Source organism: Chelonoidis abingdonii, chromosome 24 (genome assembly GCF_003597395.2).
Source record: "Chelonoidis abingdonii isolate Lonesome George chromosome 24, CheloAbing_2.0, whole genome shotgun sequence".
Taxonomy (NCBI): domain Eukaryota; kingdom Metazoa; phylum Chordata; order Testudines; family Testudinidae; genus Chelonoidis; species Chelonoidis abingdonii.
Window position 1 is genome coordinate 3,180,438 of NC_133792.1, and position 7,374 is coordinate 3,187,811.

Here is a 7,374-nt window from a genome sequence, read left to right on the forward strand (position 1 = left end):
CACCAGCGAACGGAGCGGCTATGACATGTCGCCCAAGCCAACCCTGTGCAAGATTCATGCCAAAACAAACTGTCAACGCACTATGATGGTGTTAGGTTTCTTTTCTCACATGGTAAGAGAAGTGCTCACCCGAAGAGAACTGGAGCCCCTGCACCACCTCAACCACCTTGGCACCAGAACCAGGAACAGATGATGATGTAAATCAAGGTCCACCAATGAAAGCATTGCCTTTTAGGGTCAATGCGTGACGCCTAAGGCCCAACGCGGCTGAACACCAAGCACCTCAGCCTAGAGGTGAGAGTGCCGAGGAAGCACAGCGGACGGCGTATGGATCTCCCGACAAAGAGTCCGCTCTACTGCAAAGACGCTCAAGCGGGACAGAAGCAGTGAGTGTCTCGCGCGGAGCAGAGGGAAGAACAGCAGTCGCAGGTGCCGATGGCTCTGAAGGAAGATCGAATTATCACTTGAGCGTAAGATGATCGCAGGTCACCCGGATTGTGCCCTGTCTAGGGCTACGGCTCAGGAGTGGTGATTCCGGAACAACAAGGGGAAGAAGACAAGGTAAAAGGTGCTAGTCGAATCCGGATGCCTTAGTGTGCCTTTGAGAATTGTTCTGCGAGAGAGGGGGAGGTATATGCAATAGAGGCCAGATCACACAAGGAGGTAAGCGATGTTGGCTAGTAACGACAGCGGGCAGGGGTTCTCCGCTGAGCCGGCACTGTCAAGGTGATAGCTGAGAAGCCGGGAGCGCGGGCAGGGCGACGTTGTTTGTCAGGTCGCGACAAACGCAAGAACACGACCACCACTCACTCCCACCGAACCTTCCGCCACCAAGTCCACCGGAGAGCCAGACAGACCCAACCGCAGACACATCTACCCAGCCCAACCCCTGCACCCTCGCCGCCCTCGAACCGAACACACCAACGACATCTCACTACCCCCCACCTCGCCGCGAAAGCGCACAGCTTGTGCCGGCCACCACGCGTGCCTCGACAATGCTGATGCCCTTCGACTCGCCTCTCTCTCTGCGGACCCTTGGTGCCCACACCGGGCCTCGCCCGCCCTCGCTCGTCATAAGGAAGGGAGATAGGAGGCCTCAGAGACGCAGCGAATGCTGGAGAGAGCGGGGGGGAGCGGCCGTGCAGGCGCTAACTATGCCTAGTGAATGGGAGAGCTGGAGGCAGCGGCATGGTAGCGGGGGCGCGTTGCAGGGCACAGGATGGCGGTATCAGCATAGAGAGGACGGCGAGAATAGGGGTGCACAGGGACATAAGGATAAAGGAGGCCTGAGGGAGCAAGCTGGTAAAGAACGTGAAGTAAGCGAGGGGGGGCATAGGTAAGGATCTGGCAGAGGGAATATCACACAAAGGGGAGCTGGAGCGCAGCGGGAGAGAGAGCGAGAGGTCGGAGAGAGAGGGATCTACGTTGAGTGAGCTAGCACGAGCGAGGGCGGGGAGAGTGCCAGGGATCATGCGCTCGATAGAGAGGTGGAGATGCGAGCAGCTGGGCAGCGGGGGGAGGGGCGCTTGCAGCGGCTCAAGGAAGGGGGTCTATGGAGCAGAGCTTGAGCAGGGCGCGGGGGCAGCTAGCAGGAGGACGTGGCCGCACAAGGCACACGACTGCGGGTACAGGAGCAGACGCGCGAGCGCAGGGAGGAGAGAGCCAGTCTGCGAAGGTCACAGTGAGAGACTCGGATAGGACAGAGCGATCGGATGAAGCGGTGGGATGGACAGCTCTCCGCGTGGTGGTGCAAGGGAAGTGTGGGCTCTCCCAGGGCGGGGTTGTGCCCTTATTGGAAAGTAAACTGCTGTACTTATGTCCCAACCAGGAAGGGCTTGGAGCAAGAAGCTGGGAGAATTGAGGAGGGGGGTATGAAGAGGGGCACACGGAAAAGGGGACTGAGAGAGCAGCTGACGGACTAGAGAGGGAGGTTGCAAGAGATGGACACAACAGAGGAAGCAGGCCAGCACGATATACTAGCGCGTGTCCTGCAGAACAGATGGCATTTTTAGACGAAGGGCGAGGCACTGAGGAAGGCCGCCAAGACTGAAGGGGAGACCACTGCGAAGAGAGGAGGAGAAGATACAAGATCCCTCCCCCGAGGTTTGTTGTCAGCCGAAGGGGCTGGGATTAGCCTGGGAGCGAGAGGGGCATTTGGCAGGGCACAGGCACAGGCTGAGTGAGTAAAACAACTCATGTACCGCAGCCGGGGGGGGGCTCCGCCGCGAGTGGAGTCAGGCGTCAGTCTCTCCTCATAGTGAGTGATGCTGAGTTATGGGGGTTGCTGGTGGTCCGCTGGGAGTGCAGAGAGGCAGGGTATGACTGGAATGAACGTAGGCCAGACTATCCTAAATAGCCTGTTTTAGATGCTCCCTAAGCTTTGGTGCCTTCCGTTCCCACAGAAACTAAGCCCAAGCGTCTAAGCTTTAATCGTATCTTGTCTCACAAGAGTATGAGAAAAATCGACAAAAGTTTGTTGGATATCTCAAAGAGGGGTTGTTGGTTGCACTAAGCATAAACCACTAAGTAACTTAAAAAAAAAGGTGGGAAGGCATAAGAAGTATGGAGTCTTCACTTTTAGGCCGCTCGGCGAGCAAAAGTCCTTCATTGTTTGAATCTGAGCGACCTAACATGGCTGGCTGAGGAAAGGCCAGGAAGTAACAGCCGTTCAGTTTGCAACAGTCTAAATGGTCTAAAGCAGAAATAATGAGGCCTTGCCTTTAGCAGAAGGACAAGAAAAACTGGCAGAAGGAAAAACTTACTAAAGAGCTGCTCTTCCCTGTTTTTTTTTCCGGGCCAAATGTTACTTAATGCACCATGTGCTTACGTAAGTGCTACAGAGCGAGAGAAGGAGGGGGAAGAAGAGAAGATTGTGGAGAAGAATGCTGCAGCCTGGACAAAGAGGGAGGGGAAACGGGGCTGCTAGTCAGCGAGAAAAGTTCTACATGAGTAAAAAAACAGACTGCTTGTTTTAGGAGGCTGGATTCTGAGGCTACTAAGTCTCNAGCCCAATGCGGCCTCATCGTGGGGTCTGATCCCCAAGGGTGAAGACAGGATTGGGTCTGGTTTGTCATGGGGTACAGAAGCTTAAAAGCCATCACAGTGTCCGATCCAAACCCATGCCTAGCCTGGGAGATCTCAGACAAAACAAAGGGGATGCGAGACCTTGGCCCTGCGCAAGACACTGATAACATGTGCATCTTAGCCAGACCTGGGAGGAAAGTTTGTTCCCAAGTTGAAGAGGGGCTGGGCTGCCTTAAAAGGCAGTGGGACTGGATCGGTAAAGCTGAAAGGTATTAAGATGGGGATGGCAGAGGTTGTTGGTGTCTGGGCCCAAGGTGTGGGGAGCGGCACCACTGCCCAAGCCCAAGAGCTGGCCAAGGCCAAGATGGGGGCTCTTAGCAAGAGAGCCCGCAATCGCAGCCCAAATGCGCTGGGAAAGACCTCGACATCCAGTTTAAAACCCCAGGAGTATGGGTGGCAAAAGGGCAACAGCCGCATAAACCTTCCCACATTGCGGCCTGCGAGTGCCATCAAGCACATCAAGCAAAGAGAGGGACAAAATGGGAGGGCGCCCTGGTGGTAACTCACCACAGGAATTGGAGAGATGCTGGAGGCATCCATGGGAACGTGCCGTGGGTTCGAACTTCCCCAGGTCACTGGCTGGAGTGACCTGGCTCAGTTCAGTTCTCGAAGGGGGGAGAGATTACGAAACTGGGACTGTCTAATGTTTGCTCTGAATACTGTGTTGGTGCCTCAGTGCCCCTAGGCAGTTCTTAAGTATCTGGCAGAGCAAAGGGCCAGTGCACCTAATGCCTGGCACTCTGTATCCTTACAACTGATGGCCTGGGCCCCTCCTCTGCAAAGGTGCCAATGCAGGTGTTGCGAGACAAAGGGATCAGGTGATCCTCCTGGCCCGGCGAAAGGAGGAGCAGGGAGAGGAGGGGCTGGAGGTGGCTGTTAGTCTGGAGTCTTGCCTGGTGACTATAAGTGAAGGGCAGACCTAGGGGTCTGCTCACTGCCCCCAGAATGGACCCGGTACCGAGGGGTCTGGTTCGCTGTATCTACAAGCTCTGTTATTAGACTTCTGTTCCTTATCATCGAATAAACCTCTGTTTGCTGGCTGAGAGTCACGTCTGACTGCAAAGTGGGGTGCGGACCCTGTGGCTTCCCAGGACCCCGCTGGTGGGCTCACTGTGGAAGCCCACGAGGGGCAGAGGGCTTGCTGAATGCGTCCAAGGAGAGACCAGGGGAGTGAAGAAGGCATCGTGTGAGCTTCTGCCTGAAAAGGTCTGTTCCAGGGAGAGAGCTCCCAAAGTCCTGACTGGCTTTGTGCGGAGCAGTCCAGAGCACGTTGCCCGGGGATCGTGACACGGGCTACCCCAGTATGCCTCGAAAACACCTGGACCTCGTCCACCCACTGCCAAGTCCAAGCAACACAAAGATCCTTGTTCATTGGTCTGGGGTTTTACCCCTCTCCACATTGCTTCTGAGGAGCAAATTCAAGCTGCTGGAGGACACCATGCCAACACTTCATCTTCCAGGGAGGAGAGGCAACGATAAGTAGTCTTTGATACTTTTCGTTGGTGAACCTCCCCTATCCAGACGTGGGAGTTTCCACTTGTCCTGGACTCAGAGCCCCGTCTGGCATTGATGGAGCTCCTCTTTCGGAAGGCGGAACAATTTCCCTTCGTTAGCAGAGCGCCTCTCCCTAATGAATGTCCCACCCCTGCAGAGTCTTTCTGTGTTCCCAGAGGCTCATGCTACGCCTGCTCACACATTACCCTGCCCCAGTACGGAGCACAGACACTGCCAGTTGAGATTAATTCAGGCAGCCGCTCACCAGCATTCGACAGCATCCGAACACCAAAATGCTTCCTTCGCATTCTAATAACTGGTTTTATCAATATTTAACCCGCAGCGCGCCCAGCAGATTCCAAGCCTCCGGATCTTCCAGTGTCCAGTCGAGATATGGAGGACCTTCGGCCTGATCTGGTGTGCCTGGTCTGGCCAGCGTCACATGGTGAAGGCCAATGGAAGAGGACGGTGCTGAATCGAAGGGTGGTGGTGTCGCCAGACAGTGTAGAGGGTGGATAGTTGTGTTGGTTGGTGGCCAGTGGAAGGTCGAGGTCCCAATGCAAGGGGAAGTGGTGTCTGATTGGTGGCCGTGGAAGGGACGGGTCCCAAATGCTAAGGTGAGTGTGTCTGGGGCTGTGGCCAGTGGAAGTTCTAAGGTGCCCAAATGCGAGGGGAAGTGGTGTCTGGGCGGTGGCCAGTGGAAGGAGAGTGCCGAATGCGAGGGGTAGTGGTGCTCTGGTTGGTGGCCAGGTGGGAAGACGATATGTGCCGAATGCAATGAGGAAGGGTGTCTGGGAGGTGGCCCGGTGGAAGGCGAGGTGCCGAATACGAGGGGTAGTGGTGTCTGGCTGTGGCCGAGTAGAAAGCGAGGTGGCCGAATGTGAGGGGAGTTGGTGTCTGGGCGGTGGCAGTGGAGGAGAGGTGCCGAATGCGAGGTGGGTAGTGGTGTCTGGTTGGTGGCAGTGGAAGACGAGGAGTGCCCGAATGCAAGAGGAAGTGGTGTTGGGAGGGTGGCCCATGGAAGGCGAGGTGGCCGAATACGAGGGGTAGTGGTGTCTGGCTGGTGGCCCAGTAGAACGCGAGGTGCTGAATGTGAGGGGTCAGTGGCGTTCTGGTTGGTGGCCAGTGGAAGGCGAGGTGGAATGCGAGGGGAAGTGGTGTCTGGTTTGTGGGGCCCGTGGAAGGCGGAGTATGCCAAATGCGAGGTGTCAGTGGCGTCTGGTTGGGGCAGTGGAGGCGAGGTGCTGCAATTGCGAGGACAGTGGTGTCTGGTCGGTGGCCCGTGGAAGGCGAGATGCCGAGATAGCGAGGGGTGTGGTGTCTGCGTGGTTGGCCCGTTGGAAGGCGAGTGCCCCGAATGTGAGGGGAGTGTGTCTGGTTGGGGCCAGTGGAAAGGCGATGTGGCCCGAATGCAAGGGGAAGTGGTGTCGGGAGGTGGCCCGTTGGAAGGCGATCAGGTGCCGAATGCGAGGCGTAATTTGGTGTCTGGCTGGTGGCACGTGGAAGGCGACCCAGGGCGAAGTGAGGGGTAGTGGCCGTCTGGTTGGTGGCCAATGGAAGGCGAGGTGGGCGATATGCGGGGGACAAGTGGTGTCCTGTGGGTGCCGTGGAAGGCGAGATGCCGAATGCGAGGGCGTATGGTGTTGTGTTGGTGGGCCGTGGAAGGCGAGGATGCGACTATGCGAGGGGATGTGCGATGTCTGGTTGGTGGCCGCAGTGAAGGGCGAATCTAAGCGTCCGAATGCGAGGGGTAGTGGTGTCTGGTTGGTGGCCAGTGGAAGGCGAGGTGCTGAATGCGAGGGGAAGTGGTATCTGGGCAATGGCAAGTGGCCAGCGAGATGTTCACGGGACACTGTCTATTGCCGTGTGCCCCCCCACTTTGCTTCATTTAACAGCCTGAGCCTGGCTCTGGGAGTCTGGGATGCCTGGGCTCCTTCTCCCCCATTGTGTGACCGTGGGTGACGTCCTAGCGGGTTCCCCTGCCTGGCGGGGCAGGGAGGAGGTTTGCAAAGGGCTTTGAGATCCCCTGGCACCAAAGCATCATTATCTCCCCGGGTGTGGCGTGGACGCCGCCACTGTCAGCACCGAACAAATCTTCCCCGGGGCAAAGATGTCCCCAGGTCTCATCTCGGCCTTGGCAAGGGTCTTTTAAGCACCAGGTGGTTGGAAAGAACAAACCCTTCAAAGTGCCCCCCCTCACTCCTCTCCTCTCTTGCTTCTGTTTTCCTCCTTCTCCATTCCCCTACTCCCGGGCCCCTTTCCACACCTCCATCAGCCCCCACCCAGCCATGTGCCAGGGCCGCTACCCTGCTGAGGAGCAGGGGTCAGGTTGGCGAGATCAACTTCCTCTCTGCCGCTGAGTCCCAGTGTGCCCCGGGCAAGGCTCTTCACCTCCCAGGGCCTCAGTCCCCCTCGTGTAATCCCTTGTGGGTTTATGTTCCGCGGGATAGCGCCGGTGGCCGCCCGGGCCAGGCCCAGCGGATCAACATGCGGCGCGGACCGGCACGATGCGAAAGAGGAGGCCGCGTGCTGCAAGCCTGCTCAGGGCCCGTAAGGCCCAAGGCCCAGGGGCGGCTCTTTTGCTCCACCTGCCGGCCAGGGGCCTGTGCGGAGAGGCTAACAGAGGCATCGGGCGGTGGGCAGGTGCGCCACCTGAGCGGGTTGAGGCTGGTTCGGGGTTGAGGGGTGATCTCTGGGGGGCTGCGAGGGAGTCCGTCCCTGCCAGTTGCTGTCTAGCTGGTGTGTGCGGCCGCAATGCTGTGGTGCCGTGGGGGCGTATGCCCCACCGGGAGGGGA